This window comes from Sphaerodactylus townsendi, linkage group LG01 (genome assembly GCF_021028975.2).
Source record: "Sphaerodactylus townsendi isolate TG3544 linkage group LG01, MPM_Stown_v2.3, whole genome shotgun sequence".
Lineage (NCBI taxonomy): Eukaryota > Metazoa > Chordata > Lepidosauria > Squamata > Sphaerodactylidae > Sphaerodactylus > Sphaerodactylus townsendi.
Window position 1 is genome coordinate 153,406,161 of NC_059425.1, and position 23,869 is coordinate 153,430,029.

Sequence of the window (23,869 nt, forward strand, 5' to 3'; positions counted from 1 at the left end):
AGCTGATTGAGTACCATCCGACCTGCAGATACTATCTTCCAGCACAATATCATTGTTCATTTTGTATTGTCTCATTTTGTATTGTTTTTGTGTTGTTGATCAGAAGTGGTTTGCTATTGCCTTCTTCTGCACGTGTCAGGTGTGCAGAGCCTGGTCTATGTAACCAGTTGCAACTTTCAGTAACCTGTTTGGGTCCCTGCTTCAGATCTGCACTGGATCAAAATCTCCTACTATGGACTCATTGCCTAGCTAGGGCTTAAGTTTCTCTCTCCCACACACACACACAGAAGCATATCAAAGTTGTGACTGATTTCTCTGGTTGACCCTATTACTGTGGTTCTTCTAAAAGTGGCACCTGATGAGTCCAGGGCGCTGAACAAAAGAGTGTTGATGTTCTTTAACAGCAGTGGGTGTTTCTGGAATGAAAGTTGCTGGTCTCTTGCTAGCTCTCTTGACGAAGGATTCATCCGATGTTGCAGAAGGGTGACTGTCTAGCTGAGGGGAAGGTACAGATGTTGCGGAATTTAACAAGTAATTAGCTAATTAGCAGGATACAGGCTTGTCCTTAATCTTTAAAAGTCAAGACACTTTTACAGATCCAGGGTCCATACTGTTTGCTTTTGCATATTTACTCTGCTTGCTTACTGATTAAACAAGGTGTAGAAGAAGAAGTGGTGTTTGGATTTATAACCCACCTTTCCCTCCTGTAAGAAGACTCAAGGTGGCTTGAGACAGGGTGGGAGAGGGCAACACACACACACACACACACACACACACACACACACACACATACACGCTTTCCCAGCACCATAATCCTGATTCATATTGCCCCCTCCCCCAGCTGCTTTTCAAGGTCCAATAACGAATTTGGCATTTCAACAATGGAACTCTAGTTTTGCATGTGATTTGGTCCTGACTTCTGGCTAAAGCCCCAGGGATATTGTTTGTTTTTCTCTCTATAGCGCTTAATTTGCCGGTCCGGCACTGCTTGGATCGCAATGCACAAAATATATATGTGCCAATACTTCCAGTTCTTAATTGCGCAGCGGTTCATGATGAATTAATAATAAATAATCACTATTAAAAGGAAGCCATTAAAAGGCAATACTGCAGGAACGAAATTCCGAAACATACTGGAGGCAGTCTAAAAGAATTCAGTTGTACAGCTGGAGCTAGAACCAAGAATACAAGAAATGTTTAAAACAAGGTGAAGCCAAATGACTCTAGTGCATTTTCAGACAAAGAAATTCAGCACATTTAGAACTTTTCAATGCTTCAGGATGTTGGAGGGTAGCATGTGCTGGATGTTTATTACCAGTGGTTAAAAAGAGGCCATCAGGATGATTTAGTCAGTTAGAACCCTACATTAGTACCGCAATTATTAAAATCACAAAGTGGAAAGTGTTCACCTATGCCTCAGACGAAACCAGATACCGCGCGTATATCTGGTTTTGCTATTAATGTGGCTTACATATTAATGCGTGTGACGCAATCGCCCTGATTGCACCATGCATTATAAGTTGTAGATTTTGCTCATTAGCGGTGAATTAGTGCTCCGATCGCGGCCAGTTTTTTCCTTTTGCAGATAGCGGGCCAGTAAGCAGCAAAGCGTGCTAATGAGCAGCATGGGCAGCAACAGAGTTATAAAACTAGTGTCCTGATCTTAGTGCACTTCCAGGCATTAAAAATCAGCCAGCTTGGTGCCTGGCACCTCTCATTATAGACAGAGCTTCTCCACTTTTCGCAGCTTAATGCCAAATTATGCATCACTTGACCCGCCGGTGATATATCAGATCTCGAGAAGTTCGTAGGGTGAGGCCTGGTTGGCACTTGGATGCTGGGGCCTTAAGAAAGTCTAGTGTTGCTACATAGAGGCAGGCAATAGCAAAACACTGTCCCTCTCTGGTCTTGAAAAGCTAATGGGGTCACCAGAAGTCAACTGCAACTAGATGTCAAGATAAAACAAAATAAAATGAATACCGTCAGAAGATTACCGGGACCTGCCTGGCGGGATTTAATGAGTTACATTACCTAAATTCCTATAGATTAGATAAAACATATGCGGCAGATTAATAATGTAACATACCCAAAGGTAAGGTGGGAAGTCTCTCCCTTTTGAATTAGCCAGGAAGACTCTTGGCGTTGCAAAAGGTGGGGTAATACAGGATCTTGAATGCCTATGTGTACAAGAATCTTTATCTCGAAGAAACTAAAGTAAAGTCACCAGAAATCAATTTTAACCGATGACAAACCCAGCAACTACGCATGAATATAAATGCAGCCGGGTTTCCTAATGTGCAAATGAAGCCTTTAAAAAATCCCAGTCTGGATTTTTGGCCCTTATGCAGATATGAATCCAGCTCACACAACCTGAGGTCTCCTATGCTGAATGCATCAGGAAAATCCACCATTTAAAGCAATTCGGTTTTCACTCATTTTCACTTCCTCTGGCCCGAAGCCCCACTGGGTTGCTTCGCCAAAGTTTGCTGTGACTTAGGTAGCGAAATAAAATGAAACGACTGGCCAGAACCAAATCAGTGTACAAAATTAAAATATAAAATGTCTTAGAATCAAACAACTATTCTACTCATAATAAAGTGCAAAGGAATGAAATGTCCCGACGATGAATCTTCCACCAATGGGGGAACAGCACTCATGAAATGAACCCTGCTCCCCCATTGGCAAGGGACATCCCACCACTCTCAAAAGGAGCACATCTGCTCCGGGGCCACAGAAGCCCTCTTCACCTTCCCCCCACCTTAACGAACACCCTGGCCCACAGATCAGATGACCTGCAGGCCGCACAAGCCCTCCTGCCTCCCCCGCAACCCCCAACCATCCAAATTCTGCCTTCCCTCCACCCTGAGTCACACCTTTCCACCCTCCCACCACCCCAAGCGTCACCTTGCCACCATTCCCCACTTTTCTGGCCTCCCTCCACTCAAAGCCACTCAGTTCCATCCTCCCCCACCAGAGGCTCATGTTGCCGACCTCCCTTCACTCCAAGCCACTCCTCTCAACCCTCTCCCCATCCTCACCTTCACACCTACCCCAAGCCACACTTCTCTTACCTCTCCCACCTCCAAGCCACAGACCCACCAATATGTCACCAATATGCGGATGACACCCAGCTCATTCTATTGATGGAAGGGGGGGGCGGCCTTTGCCCCTGCAGCTCTGCAGCATTGTTTGGAGTCGGTTGCTGGTTGGTTGAGGCAGAGCAGGTTAAAGCTTGATCCAACGAAGGCGGAGGCAGAGGCATAGCTAGGCCAGAGTGTGTCCGGTGCCCCCCCTGCGGCACCCCCGCCCCCTGCGGAACCCCCCTCACAGCAGCCCCCCCCCCCCCGCGGCACTTCAATCCACTTACTTTTAGGAAAGGAGCAGGCCGAAGAAGCCTGCCTGTGTTGCCTGGGCCTGGTAGGAACTACATTTCCCAGAAACCCCTGGGAAATGTAGTTCCCACCAGGCCCAGGCTATCCTGGCTGGAAAGCTTCTTCTCAAATATTCCATTACTAAAAGTAAGTGGGAATCTTCATCGCCAGTGGGGGATTTTCCTGCCCCCCCCCACGTGACCAGAATTGATGCGTCCGGTGCGTTGCGCACCCCCTTCCCCCTGGTGGCTTTGCCACTGGACGGAGTTCCTTTGGCTGGGCCAGGGGGCGAGACCGAGGGATTTTTAGCCGCCTGTTTTGGAAGGGGTCGCGTTGGCCCCGACGTCCCCGGCTCCCATAGCCTGCAGGGGTCCCGCCTGGACTCTTCGCATATCATCGTGGAGGGCCAGGTGGCCCGTATTACCTGGGATTTTCGCACGTTTTCCATCTTCACCAGGCCCAGAAGCTGGCTCCCTATCTGCAGTCCGACCTGGCGCACCGATCCATGCCCGGCGATCATCTCCGGGGCTGGATTACGCTAAAAGCTCTACCCGCATTGCCTTCCCTAGCAACTAATCCGGAAGTTGAAGCTGAATTTTTAAAGAATAGAGCAACTCGGCTTTTTTTTGACAAGTGGTAGTTATTCCCCAGATCATATCACCCCCATGCCGCTGGAGCCTGAGCTGGCTTATAGTGGAGTTCTGGAGCATTTTCAAAGATTTGGCACTCCCCGGTGCATGCCTCTGGGACCACATGCCTTATGTTCCACATAGACTGCTGCGTTCAGCAGGGGCGGAACTGCTGGAAACCCCTGGCCTTGACCCGGGCCAGGGCCTTCTGACTCTAGCCCCTGCAATTGAGCGCTCTCCCTCCAGCTGTACAGGCCCTGCGGGATGGTGGAGTTCCGCAGAACCTATCAAGACGGAGCTTCATTCCACTGGAGCCCCTGGTCGGGCTGGCCACTGATCTACCATCCCCCACTGGGGGGCTGCCGGTTTTTATCTTAGCTGGAGGGCCTTGATTCCATCTTGGGCCCTGCCTCTCCCCTCCCGGCTTTTCAATCGGGCGCCTGTCTTTAAATTTGCTTGCTCTTAACTTTGTTGATTTAAATTTTAAGTAACTGCTGCTGTTGGAAATTTGTTTTAATGGGGTTCGGTTTTATTTATGTATTTTATGTGCTGTTATTGAAAACAGTTGTACTGTGAGCCGCCTCGAGCCCTTTGGGGGTGAGGTGGCCGATGATTGATTGATTGATTGATTGATTGATTGATTGATAGATAGATAGATAGATAGATAGATAGATAGATAGATAGATAGATAGATAGATAGATTGATTGATTGATTGATTGATTGATTGATTGATTGATTGATTGATTGATTGATTGGCAAGTGTAGTACCAGGAGCAGGGGCCATGGCCTGCTACAGCCCCAGTAAAGCCAACTGAGGGGGAGATGCTTCCTGTTCCACCCTTTTCTAGGGCCCATTGCATCTTCTCTACAAGGGGCTTTGCTGCTAGTTCTATTATAATGCTAATAATGGCATGTGTTTATGAAGCAGATGGTTGTGATCCATGACCACTACCACCCTAATGACCCTCTAGAATTCAAGGTCCTGCTGAAACACAAACTTTTAACAACAGTTTTTCTTCTTGTTTGGCTTTCCTTCTTTGCAAAGGGTCTGAGAAGAAGTAAATAGGTATACCTTTCTTACTCTGAAGATATGGCTAACATATCTAAGAAGAAGGGAGAGAAAGAGAAAGCAAGCAAGAGATCCTTGTAATAGAAATAGATAGCCTTAAGTTAATTTCTTGTTCTTTGGAACAACATCTCTCTCTGGCTCAAAGGAGTCCTGCAACCCGTGAAATGTCTGGAGCTGCATCGCGGACATAACTTTTCAATGGCCTTATACTGCGGCTCCGCGTGGCTTGGAGGTCGGAGGGTACCATGGGTGTGTCCCTTCAGAACAGCTGCCACCGCACTTTATGCATGCAGCCACCATCCCCCCTCTGCCCCACAGAGCAGGCCGCTGCCTGCTCTGTAGCCGGACAGAAGGGAGGACTGGCACTGCGGCCTCCGCCTCCCAGCACTGGAAGGAAAGGTGAGTGGAGGGGCCGAACTGGAGGCGGCTCCATGTGGAGCCACCTCTCTGGCTCGGTAGATCTTTGGGGCCATGGAAAATGGGTCCAAATGGCTCTTTGGGTGGTAAAGGTTGCCGACCCCTGCTCTAGCTAAACCAAGTAAAAAACTAGGTCTGCAAACCAGAGAAACAGTAATTGAGATCATGCTACTTCTTTAATTATGAGCAACGAACAATTAGTCTTTAAAGAAAAATCTTGTAATGCTCTTCCAGGTCCATTTGTTGCCAGACTGACCTGTGGTGGACCAAGGGCCTCTGTTTTGATACAGTGGCACGTCTACCACCTCATCCAACCAGCAGCAGTGCCAAAATAGAGTAGCTTGTGTTGGGCAGCCTTCAAGGAAAAATAACTTTGTCTGGACTTGTCTCTCTCCCAAGCAACTTGCATAATGTCCTCTCACATCCTTCCTGACAGGATTAAGACTACACAAAAAAATTTTTTGTGTGGAGAGTGTCCCCATTTCCAGCCCTGGACCATATGCACCTGAGAAGACAAAGAGTGCATTAATGTGCTTACCTGCCCTGTATCGTACTATCCAATGTTTCTTCCTCTGAGTAACACTTTTAATGACCACCTTACTTTACATTATCATTGTTTAACAGCTCATAATCTAATCAGGCACCGTGCCCTCGAGAACATCAGGCTGATGTCCAAGCCAAGTGAACTGATGATAAGCGCTATTCTAAAGATTTGATGTACGTCTCCTGTCCTTCCCAGGAAGGGCAGGGAATCCCTTTTTTCTAGGGAGATTTAGGATCCTCTGCATTTTCAGGGGGTCCATTTTTTCTCCCACCAATAAAGCCACTGTGCAATAGACAGAGGTGTTCGGTATATCTGGACAGCTTTCGCTATCTGTGATACTATTTCACAGCACTGTTTCTTCCAAACTTGTAAGTGGAGATTCCACTCGGATTTTCTGTTCCTTGTGGACCATTCCACTCCTACAGATCGAATTGACTGCTTTTCTTACTACCTATATTCCTTATCTATTTTGGATCTAACCCTCCTGACTACAACCATATCTTAGGACCTTGAATTAACATTGCTGCTTTATTGTGTGCTTGTGTACCCCCATTTTTATCCCTTAATAAAAATTGTCGAACTTTTGTCTCATGCGTGTTTCTATACAAAAGCTGATTCTCGTATACATGGGCATTCAAGATCCCATGTTACCCCACCTTTTGCAATGCCAAGAGTCTTCTCCACACTAAAAGGGAGAGACTTCCCACCACTTTGGGTAACACATTATTAATCTGTCATATTTTTTACTCACCCAAGGAATTTAGGGCAGGACAACTCATTGGGTCCTGCTAGGTAGGTCCTGGTACCTTCTGACGGTATTCATTTTATTTTGTTTTATCTTGACATCTAGTTGCAGTTGACTTCTGGTGACTCCATTAGCTTTTCAAGATAAGCGAGGAACAGAGGTGTTTGTACATTACCTGCCTCTATGTAGCAACACTAGACTTTCTTGGCGGTCTTGCATCCAAGTACTAACCAGGGCTACATATCCTCCAAGTACTTAGCCTCCAATATCTAATGAGGCTAGCCTGAGCCATCCAGGGTAGGGTGGATTTTTATTCACTGTCCATGAAACTGCAGTCCCAAGTGAGGTCTTTTTTGTTTTTGTCAGATTCATCATATTATTTTTCATTTTGCTTGTGAATTGCCCCATTGGATAGTTGAAGAATATTGATGGAATGAAATTCATGCCATTCCTACTGCCTTAGTATTAGGGAGAGTACGCAGTTGTACAATATTTGCAACCTTTAAAAGCTTACTTCGTGTGCTCCAGACACAGCCAACTTACTTCAGACCAACCTGGTCAACAAATACTGAAATTGTAAACAAGATAATAGGATTGTTTGATGGAACAGATAATGAAATGCCGATCTGGTCTAAGTAGAGCTCACAAGATATAATTTGCTCATCCTTTAATGGAAGCTCAGAGGACCTATATCCATAGCAACATGCTTGAACTCTGAAATGCAAAGATGGTACCTTCTTGCAGAAACCTACTACCGGTATACCTGAAGTCATGGGACTGAAGTCATCCTTTCCCATTTCACCACAATAAGCCACAGCAATGCAGAGGGAGAGGGAAGGGAGGGAAGGGGAAGGGTGGCATGCAAGGGGAGGGGAAGGGTGGCATGCAAGTGGAGGGGTGGCATGCAAAGGAGGGGGGCAGCATCTGGACATGACCCACCCACCCTAGCAGAGGGAGAGGGAAGGGTGGCATGCAAGGGGAGGGGAGAGGTGGCATGCAAAGGAGGGGAGGGAGGGGGCCCATCTATGCACAAATGATTGTAAAATGTTTGATTTCACCTTTCAGCCTTTCTGTCATGTTCTATTTTTAGAACAGTGACCAAAGTATGTCAAGTACAGGGTGGGCTCCAAATATTGTTGGGGAGGCTGTGGAATACCTTCCCCTGTAAAAAAAAAAAAAAAGCAGAAATTTCCCAATGAAGCATTCCATCTAACCCAGGATCAGGTATCTTCCTGGGTTCTTGCCATCTAGCAGCCAGCCAGGCGATTAAGCAGCCTGGCTGATGCCAATGTGAGTGAGCCGGAACAAGAAAGCCTGAGAGCAACACATAGAGTAGTCCCGAGAGGGAAGAGGCCGGAGCAGGGCATTTACCACATGTAAAAGAGTTTCCAACTCTGGGTCAGAAAATTCATGGAGATTTGGGGGTGCCATCATGTAACTGCAATCAATGGCCATTGGGTTCCTCCTCTCCCTCGAGCCCCCACTGCACATGAACGGAGCCATTGCCGCCATGCCTGGCGGGCCGGATAAATGCCTTCAGGGGGCCACATTTGGCCCCCGGGCCGTAGTTTGGGGACCCCTGATGTACTAGAAGGCCATGGAGATGAATTGCCTTTTGTTTTTAGTTTAGTGGATACATTTTTATTCATAAGCATTTTAAATTATTGTTGCTTTTTAATGTAATTTTTATTCTAATATCACAGTCCTAAACTGAGTTATACCTTTCTAAGCCTCGACCTTTCTAAGGTCACGAGTGTGAGACTGCTTAGGATTTCCCTGTTAAACTGTTATTGGGGACTTTTTTGACTTTCTGCTGAAAGGCTGAATCTGGTTTTCACAAAAAAAAGCATTTCATATTTTATTCCAGACTAATACACATAACCATTTTCAACTTGGAAAATAATAATCAATAATTCCCTTCCATTTCCTAAGCTCATCTATATATAAAAGAACAAGGGTGCAGCCCAATCAACATGTGGGGGGGAGGGGAGGCAGAGATTCACAGTGACTGGGGCTAGTGTAGCCATGTTGCCTCCAACAAACAATGGGGAGGCTTAGCCCCAATACTTAGGAAAGGTCTGAAACTCACCATTATAATTCAATGGCCTATGCATGCAGTTTTGTGGGTATAAATTGCCAGCAGCAAAAGGGGGCATTCAGTAAAAAAGTTTTGGGAGAATATTTTGAAATATGTAGAACAGTTAGTAAAAGTAAAAATTGTAAACAATGATTTATTAATTGTGTGCATAATAGATGATATAAGAGTGAATAGAAATTTGGAACCAATGTATAAAATAATTATTAGAGCAGCACACGCAGTGTTGGCGTTGGGCTGGAAAGATAACAAGAAATGGACAGTCTCAAAATGGTTGGAATATATTTGGGAACAAATTCAGTTAGAGATTTTTGAGAGACTGGCAAAAATACACTATGGCAAGAGAAACTAGAAGATATTATGAAGCTATGGACATTGTATGAAAAATGGATGGAAGAAGCTGGATTTAACGAAGAACTATGGAATAAGAGTATAAGAAGAATGAACCTTCTGCTGCTTGTTTGAAATAATCAATGGAAAAGAGGGGGGAGGGGGTGAAAAAGGAAAAATGTATAGTTGGAACAAATATATTGAATGTAGCAAATATAATAATATTCTATACAATATTTTTTTTAAAAAAAAAGCAAAAGGGGGCGTTCCTGGTCTGAAAGTCCTCAGAAAGCCAACTAGAGGACTCAAGTTGGATTTAAAAGAGCCTTAAAGATCCAGGACTTCCGGTGCCACGCTGAACGGGGCAGCAGCAGCTTCACAAGCCGCTCGCAACTTTTATCTCTCCTTTAACTAGCAACAAGGGTCCCAGAAGTTCTGGAAGACCCCATCCTCACATATGAAAGTGGGGAGAAGCTTTTCAAACAAAACCGGGAGCTACTGGTAAAGAAGAAGCTGAGCAAGCTGAAAACAGTAGTGCCTGTGCGGTAAAGGAGAGAGGGGCGTCCGCCATTAGAACGCACCCTTTAGCCCTACAGCTCAACACTAAACTTCAAAGACAAAGGGAGGAAGCAGCAAAGCTTTCTCCAATATAATCTAAACAGAAGCGAGAATACTTCCCAAGTAAGTAAAATACCAACACAGGAAGACATAAGGTTAAAAACAGACGTGAATTACAACTGAGTACATAAAGGAAAGAAAGCAGCAGCGGCGGCAGTAGCAGAGAGGACCTAAAACAAATGTGGTAAAAGCAAACGGCATAAAATACAGAGCACAGTATAGCTTAGGAAGACCTGCCACTCCAGGAAAGACAAAAGACAAAAGATTATGGCTACAAGACGTGCCAACACAAAAGTAGGAAATGGAGAAGGGAAAACCCCTGATAAAAGTGTCTTAGAACCCACATCTAAAGTGGAACAAATGTTTGAAAAAATCATGGCTATCCAAGAAGCCACCCAAGAAAGACTAGGAAAGATAGAGGAAGAACTTACTTCAGTCAAAAAACTGGAAGAAGTCATTATGCAAATGAGATCAGACATAAAAGACACTAAAGAACAATTAGCTGGAGTGGAAGACAAGATAGCCAGGCAAGGGAGAAGACTGAGTGACCTGGAATATAAAATGTTACTTATAGAAATGAGACAAAAGGAGCGCATTATTAGACTAAAAGTTCTGAAAGAAACTGAAAAAGAAAATTTAAAAGGGATAATTATCCCAGCTTTGGCTGAGCTCATCTCAATGGAAGAAAAAGACCTGAACTTAGAAATAGATCAACTGTTTAGGATCAACACACGTGTGGCTAAGCAAAGAAAATATCCTAAGGATATTATAATAATCTTTACAAAAAAATCCATAAAAGATGAAATTCTTTATAGACAAGCCAAGCAAAAAATACAGATCGATGGTCAGCAAATATTGCTCCTGAAAGAACTGCCACAGACTATCCTAAAAATACGTCAAGACTATCGCCCACTGACAGACACCTTAAAGAGAAAGGGGATTCGCTACAAATGGAATATGATCGAGTGCATTACCTTTACCTGGAAGGGAGAAGACCTGGACATCGACACAGTATTAAAAATGGATGACTTCATGAAGAGGGCACTATTTCAGAACTTTATAAGCTGTTTAAATTGTATTGTTAGATCCATATGTTAAACCTAAACCTTCTTCACTTCATAATCAGGTTGTATTACCCATATATCCCATACCCTTTTTCTATTCCAAATCTATTTCCCAACCTACCTATATCTTAGGAACTCTATGTGTGCATGTTGCTGTATTGAACCAAGTGATTGTAAACCCCTTACCCCTACAATAAAGATTGTCAAATTTGCATTATATCCACTGTGGATTTTCTTCTGAGAGCTGATCTTTGTATACACTGGTATTAAAGATTCCTTGCCCAGCCTTTTGCAACATTAATAAGTAGTCTGCTCTAAGCTAATTTTCCCCACATTATTGAGAGACTGTGTCTCCACCTTGGGTAACAGCGCAGCGGCAGCATTCACGCCTGGGTGCTGCAGAGCTGCGTGGCATGCCAGCATTAATGCTGCTCTCACTGGTGTAGGTGCCGCTTGTACCATCTGGACTGGCAACAATGCCAGCAGTGAGGTCACTCTGGTTCTGTGGCTCTTTCAGCCTCCACCATGGGTTGAACTATAAACCAGCCTGGTGTAGTGGCTAAGAGCAGTGGACTCTAATCTGGAGAACCACATTTGATTCCCTACTCCTCCACATGAGTGGGGGAATCTAATCTGGTGAACTGGGTTTATATCTCTACTCTTCCACACGAAGCCTGCTGGGTGAGCTTGAGCTAGTCACAGTTGTCTCAGAACTCTCTCAGTGTCAGAAGGTGTCTGTTGTGGGGAGGGGAAGACAATTGTAAGCCACTTTGAGACTCCATAAAGGTAGAGAAAAGGTGGGCTATAAAAACCAGCTCTTCCTCCTCCTTAGCATTTACTAATGAAATTGTGTTTTCACAATCTGAATACTACTAATTTCTTTTGTCATGCAGAAGTTGGGCTGGGTGCACTGTATGAGTCAGCCATGAACATTTGTAGAAAATGCAAAGTATGTCTAAAGAGGTATTATAGTACACAAAGGCCTGTATGGCCTTGGACCCTCATATCTGCAGGGCAGCTTCTCCTCCTGAGTGCCATCATGTCAGCTCTGCTCACCTATTCTGGGCCTCCTGCAGATGCTGCCCTGCCAACAGGCAAGATCAACAACTGCACATACATGCTCTTTCTCAGATGTAGCCCCCACTTTGTGGAATGGCCTGGCTGAATGTAGAGTGGCCAGCCTCCACACAGCCCCCAGACTGGTCTCCCAGACTTACTACTGATCTCCTAATTACAGAGATCAGTTCTCCAGGACAAAATGGCTGCTTTGGAGAGTGGACTCTATAGCTGCTTATATATCCCACTGAGATCCAGCTGCTCCCCAATCTCTACCTTTCCCAGGCTCTGTCCCCCAAATGTCCAGGAATTTTCCAACTTGAACCTTAGCCTGAAGAGATCAGAAACGCCTGTCATTCTGAAAACTATGTAAAACAGAGTTGTTCAAGGATAATTCTTACATAATGGTAATGTGGGTTCTGTGGGGCAGAACTTGGAAGGAGTTGCAACAACTAAATTTAAAACAAAATGGTTTACTTTTCTTAACAAATAACACTTATTCAAATCCAAAACCTTTATTAGGCATAAAACCGGTGTCAAGAATTTCAAATACAATAAGAAGATCATTATTGCGCAACTTGCAGTACACAGAGTAAAAATATAGCAACAGCTTCAGAGATTTCAACATTAGAGTTATTTAGAAGCTTAGCCATTTTTATTTTATCAGAAAGGAGCATAAATCCTGTTGGTAATACAGTTCTCAAATCAGTTCTGATGTTGTTGTATTTTGAACAATGAAGCAGAATATGAGAAAGAATAACACTTATTAAACATTAACATTTAACATTAACACTTCACCGTCCTGTTGAGTTGCATTTCAAGTCCTTCTATTTACAGTCTTGTAATGCCAAGTCCAATTCTTCCTGCTGGTGGTTGGCTTATGAAGACTTTGGAGGCCCGGTGAACTGGATTCAAGATGATGAAGGTCCCCAAAAGAACTCCCATCAACTATATACGCAGAGACCCTTAAACAAGGTGTTAAGGGCTTATAAAAATCAATCAAGGTTCCAGCCTGGTAGCCTTGCTTCCTCCACCTCATGAATTCTGCAGCCTTCAGCTTCTTTTCAGACTCCACCCCTTTCTGAATCATCCCATTTTGAGAATAGGGGTTACAGTAACAGGGCTATTCTATAACAGAATGGTTCATGAAGGTACTTTATAAAGGAAAAGGGACTGTGAATATAAGGGATCGTATATAAGACATGCCCTGACCTGGATAACCCAGACTTGCCAGATGTCTTCGGATCTGGGAAGCTAAGCAGGATCACCACAGTCAGTATTTGTATGGAAAACTGCCAAGAAAGTCCAGGATCAATATGCAGAGGTAGGCAATGGCAAACTATCTCTGAACATAGCTTGTCTTTGCCTTATAGGGTAAAATTGACTGAAACTTGATAGCAAAAAAGGGTCATATCAGTTTTGTTGCACATATTACCCTGCTGTCATTTAACTGTTTTCTACTGAGGTAATATCAACATTCTGTACACCTACTATGCCATGTTCATTCAGATTAAGGACTTACTGGAGGTTATTAATTCTGAAGGTTGCGGTAAGACTGAAGTCACTTGGCAGGACATAACACACAAACGCTTCCCCCATCTTTCTTAGATGGGTCCTTTTCCCTTCTCTTTTTCTTCCATTTTTTCTTCCTCTCTTCTCTTTTTCTTCCATTTCCAAATTTCTCTCTTCCCATTCCCCATGAACGTTTGGGGCCTGCAGGCTCTCATACTTTGGTTGACCCCAGAGGTGGGATCCAGCAGGTTCTCACCAGTTCCCGAGAGTGGGTTACTAATTATTTGTGTGTGCCGAGAGGGGTCTGCTTTTCCATTAGAAATTCCATTTTTCCATAATTGGGTCTGCTTTTCCATTAGAAATTCCATTAGGTCCAAAAATCATAAAGTCCTGTTGTTTCCTATGTGGCTGGTTAGCAAAGGTAGAAAACGGGATAATTCTCCCTGTTGGGCTGTTTTAAAAAACATGTTTTAGAAATATGGTAAAGTTCCTTGTTTAAGGAAAGTATCCTTCTTTTGATTTCTAGAAACAAAATTAAGTATTTGAAAGTATTAAGTATTTGACAGGCAGTCAATTAGAGGAGAAGTAGTTGTTTCTGTTGGCAGTAGACGATAGGACTTGCTATAATGAGTTTAAATTATGGACAGAAAGATACCAGCTGGAAATTAGGAACTTTTTTTTTACAGTAAGAGTTTTTTACAGTAAATACAGAGAAATTATTAAATGCCCTCAGCCTGAGATGCCCCATTACCCCATCGCGGTTCTGCCCTGCCCCGCCTCCATTGGCTTGGTAACCACTGTTTGAATCCCACCACCACGGGAACCTGTTACTAAAATTTTTGGATCCCACCACTGGTTGACCCCCACTTATTGGTTGTTGTCCCTCCCGTATTTTGTCCCCACTTAATTTTCAGACCATTCTCACCTACAAAAGATAGTCGACCTGTTATAAAGTGGCTACATAACATCAATCAGGATGTTAGAATATCAATTTGGGATTATGTTTTTAAATGTATGTGGTGTTATTATATGTATTGATGTTGGAAACCACTTCAAGCTCAGCTTTGCCAGGAAAGATGCAGAGTTGAAATCAAATAAATGATAAATACACAAATAATCCTGGTTTTAGTACATTGATTATTAGATGTCACCTCATATTGAAAGTCTCTTTATATGGACTATAAAGAGATGTCTCTTTATATGGACTAATACTGACTTATTGACTATGTAATCCACTATGAGTCTGAGAAGTACAGACTATAGAGTAATTTAAAAAATTTATATGCCAGACTTGTGAACTAATTAGGATATGGTTCAGTCTGTTCCAGTATATATAACACATTCCAACCTGTGCAGATGAAGGCCTTTTAATCTGTATTCCCATCCTCCCAAGTTTCTATGATTTTCAAATTCTTGAACTGCCTAATGTAAATAGATGCTGTTTGTGTAAATATGATTGTAATGGGTATCAATACTTTATCATTTTTTTTTACTTTTCAGTGGGCGATTCCTGACTTGCAAAACAAAACAGCATCATTGTTACTTAGTGAGAAATTTTGAAACATGTTAATCCTGATTCAGGCAATCTTTTTAGGATTGCTCATTTATTGAAAGGGTTACTCATCATTTTTCTGTCATACTTGTCTGGCAGCTGCAGCGCTTCCACCCATCCTTATTTCAGACTTCAGTTACAACATGATGTGTTGTAGCATGATGAGAAAATTTGCTCATTGCCTCATCTGTGTGTGTCCTCGAGCACTGAGAAGAACCGGATCTAAATCAGAAACAGCTTAGTCTGTTGGGAATTCTTTCTGTGAGAATCCCAATGAAATAAGTGTTCATTATGCAACTACCTGAAATGCAGTTTTGCCAGGGGTAGCAACCGTCGAGATATTTCAAGAGTCACTCCTTTGAAAAATGTGCACTCGTAGTAAGGTTGCTATTCTCTGGGTGGTAGCTGGAGAACTTCCAGAATTACAGTTGGGCTGATTCCCCACTGCAGAGTCAACCTAGGTTTGACACAGTTCCTTGAACTGGTACTGCCCTAGTCTCCAGGTTACAGAGGTCAATTTCTATGGAGAAAATGGCTGTTTTGAAAGGTGGACTCTATGGCATTATATTCCAGTGAGGTCCCTCCTTTCCTCAAACCCACCCTCTCCAGGCTCCACTCCTAAAATCTCCTGGATTTTCCCAACCCAGGGCTGGCAACCCTAAGTCATGATATGTAGGCTGGATGTCAGCAACATTTTCATTAATGAGAACTCCTTCTGCATAATGAAAACTATCTAGAATATCTAGAATATCTCCCAGCACATTACCAAGTTATGTTCTTTCATAGAAAAAGAATATGGGCTAAGAAGAATGAAGCTATTGTCGAATAAAGAAAAATTCCCATATATTACTATTTTTTTAGAAAGCCTAGAGCAGATAATTTCACAATCTTTTCATGGGACTTCGAAGGGAAGAACAAGCTAGTGTGAGCCCCTAATCCGGGAGTCTTTTACAGAGGGACAGGCATGTGTAGCTTATCCATTGCTGCTTGAATTGCCAACACAGTACAGTGGCAATTGGATTCCATATGGCAGATTTCCCGAAAGGTTTACTGCCCAATCCCCTGGCAGTGGCCATTCCTCCCCAAAACACAAGAGCTTTTTCAGATTTTTTTAAAATTGGAAATTAAAAATCGTTATATCAATGATATCATTATAACAATATCATTATTAATCAATAACATCATTACAATAGGTATAACAAATTCTCTGAATCCCCAGCTTTCTTTTTTTTAAAGTAAGCCTCTATCCTCGTCTGTAGTAGAGAGATGTCTTCCCCTTACATCTCTGTAATGAAAGGGCTAGAGACGTAGTTCAAAAAAAAGAAAGAAAGATGGGAACTCAGATAATCTGATAAAACATAATATTATATCAATGTAAAGATATGTGGTTGCTGATTTTTTTAAAGTGCCTCCTGTTGACAGGGGGAGAAAATGGCCACGGTGGGGAAAATGGCTGCCAAGTGAGTGGGACCAGGAAAAACCCAAACTTTCCTGCCCATGCACAGCAGCCATCCAGGCTTTAATGGAGCAGCAGTGGCGTAGGAAGTTAAAAGCTCGTGTATCTAATCTGGAGGAACCGGGTTTGATTACCAGCTCTGCCGCCTGAGCTGTGGAGGCTTATCTGGGAAATTCAGATTAGGCTGAGCATTCCCACACACGCCAGCTGGGTGACCTTGGGCTAGTCACAGCTTCTCGGAGCTCTCTCAACCCCACCCACCTCACAGGGTGTTTGTTGTGAGGGGGGAAGGGTAAGGAGATTGTCAGCCCCTTTCAGTCTCCTGCAGGAGAGAAAGGGGGGGATATAAATCCAAACTCCTCCTCCTCCTCCTCCTCCTCCTCCTCCTCCTCCTCCTCTTCTTCTTCTTCTTCTTCTTCTTCTTCTTCTTCTTCTTCTTCTTCTTCTTCTTCTTCTTCTTCTTCTTCTTCTTCTTCTTCTTCTGTGATATTTCCCAAAACGTTAGAGCAAGGCAGGTTTGGAAAATAGTGCGCCAAAGCCAGGGAAACCCTGGTAGGTTCAAAAATATACCACAATGTTGTTTGGTAGCCCTCCCGCCCACCCCCCGCAACAGGCTTCCTAACAACAAATAACCTGTGTGGAAATGGCTGAAGAATCTATTGTGTTTAAAGCACACACACAAACTAGATATTTTATTTTATTAAAATATTAATATCCCTCATTTTCTCTTAGTTCAAGGTACGTGTCATGCACATTTGTTCACACTCCTTTGAAGACACTAGTGTAGGAGCTCTGATTGGGCCGTAGGTCCAAGACATATATAGGCAGGTGTCTAAAGATGCATGTGCATGACACCAGTACATTACAAGAAATAGCAGGGAACCGTTTTTCCTGCTGCAGCTGATATGTGTGGACTCCCCCTAATTTTCCTGACTATGGAACAGAGACTCAGTCCATGTGACCTACCAAAATATCAATACTGTATAACATCCCTCTACAGTTAATTACAAATACTGATAAATAAACAAGCAGAAGTCTTCTTGCAGTGAGTCACTGGAGATGCTGCATCTTAATGGGAATCCTGCTCGTCAACATTTCCTTCGGATGACCATGCATTAGGAACCATATTTGCAGCTGTACTATGTAGTGACCTGAATGTGAAGACACACTAAGGCTCATGTGATCTCAGACTGAGCACCCACAGCCACACAGTCGCTAGTTTGAACCTACAGGAGGCCATCATAAACAACATATCATACAAGCGTTTATTTCATTTCTTTCAAGAAGTAATTTATGCATGCCATTAGAGTGAATCTTTATGAGTACACATTGATGAAGGCTTTAATTTATTGGAAGGTCTGTGTACAACCGATCCAATATCTAAAAAATAAAATGAGGTTGGTGCATGAACACTGTGATTAACATGGGAGAGGGGGAAACCAGTATTGCTTCCCGGCAGACTGGATGGGCACCAACTAGAATTTCTGTTGGAGAAAAACAAAGAAAGGAAAGGATACTCTTCAATTACATGTCCGAAGCTCCGCCCCCCCCCCCCCCCCCGTTTGTGGTTTTTTGATATTTTAAAGTGTTGGTTTTTGGCTTGCAGGGTGCACAATGTTTACGCTAGCAGCACCAAACTTTCAGAGTATCTTTAGGATACTCTCCTAATGATACCACCCAGGTTTGGTGAGGTTTGGCTCAGGGGTACAAAGTTATGGACTCCCAAAGGGGGTGCCCCATCCCACATTGTTTCAAAAGGGAGCTAATAGTAGATGGGGGCTATACAATTGAGGGGCCATAACTTTGGACCCCCTGACCCAAACTTCACCACACCTGTGTGTTATCATCAGGAGAGTCTCTTACTGATACCACCCAGGATTTGTGAAGTTTGGTGCAGGAGGTCCAAAGTTATGGACTCCCCAAAGGGGTGCCCCATCCCACATTGTTTCCAATGGGAGCAAATAGATGGGGGCTAAACATTTGAGGGGCCATAACTTTGGACCCCCTGAACCAAACTTCACCAAACCTGGGTGGTAACATTAGGAGAGTCTCCTAAAGATACCCTGAAAGTTTGGTGCTGCTAGCTCAACAATTGCACCCTTGACAGCAGGCACCCCCCAAGTTTCCCCAGATTCTCCTTTTAAATCCACCCCCTTTGGCAGAAGGGACTGCCGACTGCCAGCTGGGAGCCCAGCTGGTGGGGGGGAGGGCAGGGCAGGGGAGTCTGCTGTCCCTGGCCTCAGAGAGTTGCTTTTATAAGTACTGAGGCTGGGGCGGGGCAGGTGGGGGCATGGCCCCACCCCTGAACCCACCACATTAAAAATCGATACCTACGTCTTTGCCTCAGAGTTCCCCAGCTCTTTAGGAAACTTACTAACTTGTCTCCTCCCCACCCATTCCGGATCCTGCCCTTATAAACGTGTTTCTCCATCCCTCCTTTCACCACAGCCTGTTACGGCTCTGTGCAGGCCTGCCCGTTTTGCCTGTGCCCCCTCCCCCACTTTGCCAGGGGTGGTGGGAATTGGGCGCTGTGGTACTGGCTCCCAGGCAGCCCTGGCCTGCTCCTGGCTCCCAATCATGGCCCTTCTCCAGATTGGCTTCTGCTTGGGTGAGGCTGATATCCTCGCCTTCCTGAGCGGCTCTCCCTCAGGTGTTGGCCGTAGCTGATGGGGGCCTTGCTTTGATGCTTCCCTGGTCTTCAAAGTGTCTGCTGCTCCTCCCCACAGCCTGACACTGGCCTGTTTGCCTCTGCCTCCCTGCATCATGCCTGCTCACCACTGCTGCTGCTCTAGCCCCATCAAAATATAAACAGTCACACAGAGAATGAGTGGCACAGTCATGAGTAATATGAGAAATACAGGTTGTAGGAATGCATTTAAAAATCACTGCAAGTATAAACCTAGTTCACTTTCTCCACTACGTGGTAGGTTTTTAGTTGCAGGCAGGATTACAAAAAAAAACCCACAGAAAACTATTTACTCAAAAATACACAGGAAACTATTGCTCAAAATAAGGCTTTTCAGATGCTCAAAGTACAGACCTCACCTTCACTATTCCTGAACGTTAGGGAAGGAAGAAGGCATATCAACTGGGCCAAGAACTTCTTGTTATCAGGAAGGCTGTCTTAGGTTTCCTCACATTCACTGTTAAAACTTCCTCTGCTTTTCTCCCTTGAAGCTGCAAGGGAAAATTAGGTACTAGAAAGAAGAATGAAAAGAGCAAGAAATCCTGCTGGTTGACTAACTCATCCATTCAAACAAGTCAATTGTTTGGATCCTACTAGCTTTTCCACTTAATTCTCCTCCTTACTCCAGTCCCTGCCAAGGAGATCCTCTCCTCCCATTTTCATCTGTGGAAAAACTTGGGCATAAAATTTACTATTGCTCAACCAAGGCAGTTGAAATGTTTGTCCCATTTTAATCAGACCTGAAAAAAAGATTGACTGAAACTTCAGTTATAGCAATGGTCTGCAGAATAACTCCGTCACTGGTGGTACTGCTAACAACATCATTATTTCAAAAGTGTCTTGCAATAGCTGTTCAAGGTATGTGTGCAAGGTTGGCTCAAGACTGTTAGTTTGCAGTATCAGAGTGTACATGATCTGCCCTTCAGGGGAAAACACATTCCTAACTTCTTCCATCTTTTCAGCAGCCCCTAAACCAAGTAAAACAGTAGTTTTCTTTTGGAGAGGATTCGTATGTGATTAGATATTGTACTATCATAATTTTTCAACTGGGGTTTCCAGGGTGGACCGGAAATACGAGATTATGCGCAATGCCCAGTGACATGTGAATTCAGTGTAGGGTGTGGACCTCTCCAGCTGACTGCCTGTTGAAAGAATGTCACAGCAGTCCAAAAAGGGCCTGCCGTGGCCAACATAGTATTTCCTGTCTGAAAAATGATGTAACTTGGCTATTTTGCAGTAGAGTTTCATGATTTTTGTCAGTATTATATTCCTGATCTGTGCTAAATAAGACTTACGTGAATTGTGCAACAGTTGAGTTTCAGCATCTTTCTTGCCAGTGACCATCTTTTTTTAAATTGTGGCCTCACGTTTCTCCTGAGCATGCCCACAATGCCATCTTGGTTCTGATGACCAGTGCCAACTGAGCAGAGGCGTAGCTCCGAGGGACGGGGGCAGGCGTGATGCACTGGGCATGCCCCAGTGGGGGTGTGGCGGGGGCGTTCCGAGGTGTGGCAGGGTCAGAGGACACACCAATGCACCAGGCGCTTTCCCCCTTGCTACGCCTCTGCAACTGAGTATATTTTTTACAAGTTACTCTCCCTGTGTGGAATATCATTTACAGCTAGAAATTATGGATCACATGGCCGCCATAATATTCCTCTGATTTTTTTTACTAATCTCAGCTAAGTCACCCCTTTAACATCCTCCCTTTTTTTTTGGTAGGAACGTCAAAAATGAATTCTCTTTTTTAGAAGTTGTGAAGCAGCATGACCTCTGAAAAAGGCATCTGGGACACACCAACCACAAAAAAAGAAACACTAAAAGGGCAATTTCCTTCTGCAAAAACGGCTTGCAGAATTACATACCTGCAATCTACCCGTACAGTTTTTTAAACAGGTGTAACTTTATAATCAGATTTTCTGATTCGTGAAATATTGTACCCCTCTTGATGTGGACTATCTATGTCGAATTTCAAATTGATGGTACAAGTTATCTTGCTTTTATGAGAAATAAAATGTTTAAGCATAATCATAGAAAAAAGCTAATCTAATTTAGCCTAGTTTTTATGTAAGTGCTCTCTCAGCCTTGTAAATGTACTACTGGGAATTATTTTATTTCCCCCCTTTTTGATAGATCAGCATTCAGCCCCCACCCTGAGCACATTTTCTTCAAGCCACTTTTTGAAATTTCTAAAAGAACAGAAGAAGAGGAGAGGTTGCTTTAGAAATAAAGAAAGAAGGCAGGCTAAGAGCATTTATCTGGCCCAACCCTTTATGTTCTTTTTTATGGGGTACACCTCGATCCTAGATACATTATGAAGTTGACAAGCTTTAGATGCAGCTTTTAGATACAGTATGAAGTCAAAAGCACACCACCTGATATTCCCACAGAAGTATTCTCCAAATACATATTCAAGTTCTGTCATGTAGAACAATGAGGCAATTTCCATATATTTGTAACACATTAATAATACTGTGTACTGCCGTGGAAGAGAGTCACTTAAACTAAAGTCATAAAGGGAAAAACCTGACAAACGTGTTCAGGATCCTGTTTTTATGTGCAATAGGTTTGCTTCAAGGATAGTTGCCTCTTTTCTGCCTCTTCTAACGTAACAACCTCTACGCCATGCAGAAATATGGTAAGGTTGTCTCAATGTGGTATAGTGGTTAAGATGGTGGACTCTACTCTGGAGAACCGGGTTTGATTCCCCACTCCTACACATGAAGCCTGCTGGGTGACCTTGGGGTAGTCACAGTTCTCTGAGAACTCTCTCAACCCCGCTTACCTCACAAGGTGTCTGTTGTGGGGGGAGAGAGAGGAAATGAGTTTGTAAGCTGCCTTGGGACTCCTTACAGTTGAGAAAAGGGGTATAAATCTAAACCTCTTTTTCTCTTCTTCATCCAAGTTACATCTGAGTTGGTGTTTTGTACACAATCACAATACTTATCAGAGTACTCCTAAGCTTCAAGAATAACTTTGATTATGTATGTTTGATAAATATTTAACTTTCTAAAATGTTTCATAAAAATTATGACTGATCATGTTTTTCTCCCCCTTCTTCATGCATATAAATCAGGGGTCTCTACTGTGATTGAGTCTACAAGCACTTTTTGAATTCTGAATATAGTGAGAGAGAACCACCACTTGTTTTCACATGCTAAGTTAACCTTATGGGCCAATCCAGATCTAAAAATTGGGAAGGCATCACAGCAACTCTTTCACAAGGATTGAGTAAAGTGTCTAATTGTTGTTGTAACTCACTGGATGCGTCCCTTAAACATATACTTTGGGCATATTCAGTAATTCAGTTTTTTCTGGAAAGAAGTTACTACTCATATAATTTGCATAAGAATGTTCATTCTAATTTTCTGAGGGTGCCCATGTACTTTTAAATTATTTGCCTGGAAGCTAACAGATGATCAATAAAAATGGACCCTCCAAGCCCTTACTACAGCTGAAAGAGTTATCTGACAGTGCTAGAAAGATAAAAACCCACCACTGGAAAATCAATGGATTGGGGACCTTAGAACTCTGGCATACAGATGGCAATTGTTCGTGGGCCTTTTTAGTTATTTGGAAACCATTTATAGAAACTTACTTTTATTATGTTTTTGTCTTCATGTATATTCTTAAATTTCTTTCTTTGTTTTTCCTGTTTTTTTAAGGAATTAAAAAGAGGGGGTGTTATTTTTTAACTGTTTTTATTTTTAAGGGGAGGCCAGATGCAAGCAGATGCTGTACCACAGAACCATTCCTTGACATTTCTGTGTGAAGCTGACTACCCCTGCCTCTCCCAAGAGCAAGAAATATAATCAAACAAGTGGGGACCCACAAGAAACTTGCAGGAGGAGCTATCCCATCCCCCCCCCCCCGCTTTGCTTCCTTCCCTCTCCCCATTCTCTCAGTCTCTCATGCTTTCTTCCTCCTGCTACCTGCCTGTCACTTTCTGCCCCCACCCCATCACTCTCTCTTTCTGCTCCCCATCACCCCACCACCTGCTTCCTCCCCACCCCCTCCACAGCAGCAGTGGCCATCCTAGAATCACAATAGATCTTCCAATGACAGAGATTAGGTCCCCTTAAAGTTGCTAGCTCCAGGTTGGAAAATACCTGGAGAGTTGGGAGTGGAAGAAGAGTTTGAATTTATACCCTGCCTTTCTCTCCTGTAAGGAGTCTCAAAGCAACTTACAAACTTACAAACTCTTCCTCTTCTCACCCCAAAACAGACATCTTGTGAGGTAGGTGGGGCCGAGAGAGTTCCGAAGAACTGTGACTAGCCCAAGGTAATCCAGCAAGCTTCATGTGTAGGAGCAGGGAAACAAATCTAGTTCACCAGATAAGAGTTTGCCACATATGTAGGAGTAAGGAATCAAACCCTGTCCTCCACATCAGACCACTGCCCTTAACTACTACACCATGTTGACTCTCAGGAAATTGTTTCTTAAAGCTGCAGTCTCTCCTTTTATCATTTTTTGGGGTTTAATACTCCCCCCCCCCCCTGGGGTATTTAAAAAAAAGATAAGAACATAAGAACATAAGAACAAGCCAGCTGGATCAGACCAGAGTCCATCTAGTCCAGCTCTCTGCTACTCGCAGTGGCCCACCAGTAGCCCACCTTCTGCTACTCGCAGTGGCCTTTGGGAGTTCACATGTAGGATGTGAAAGCAATGGCCTTCTGCGGCTGTTGCTCCCGAGCACCTGGACTGTTAAGGCATGTGCAATCTC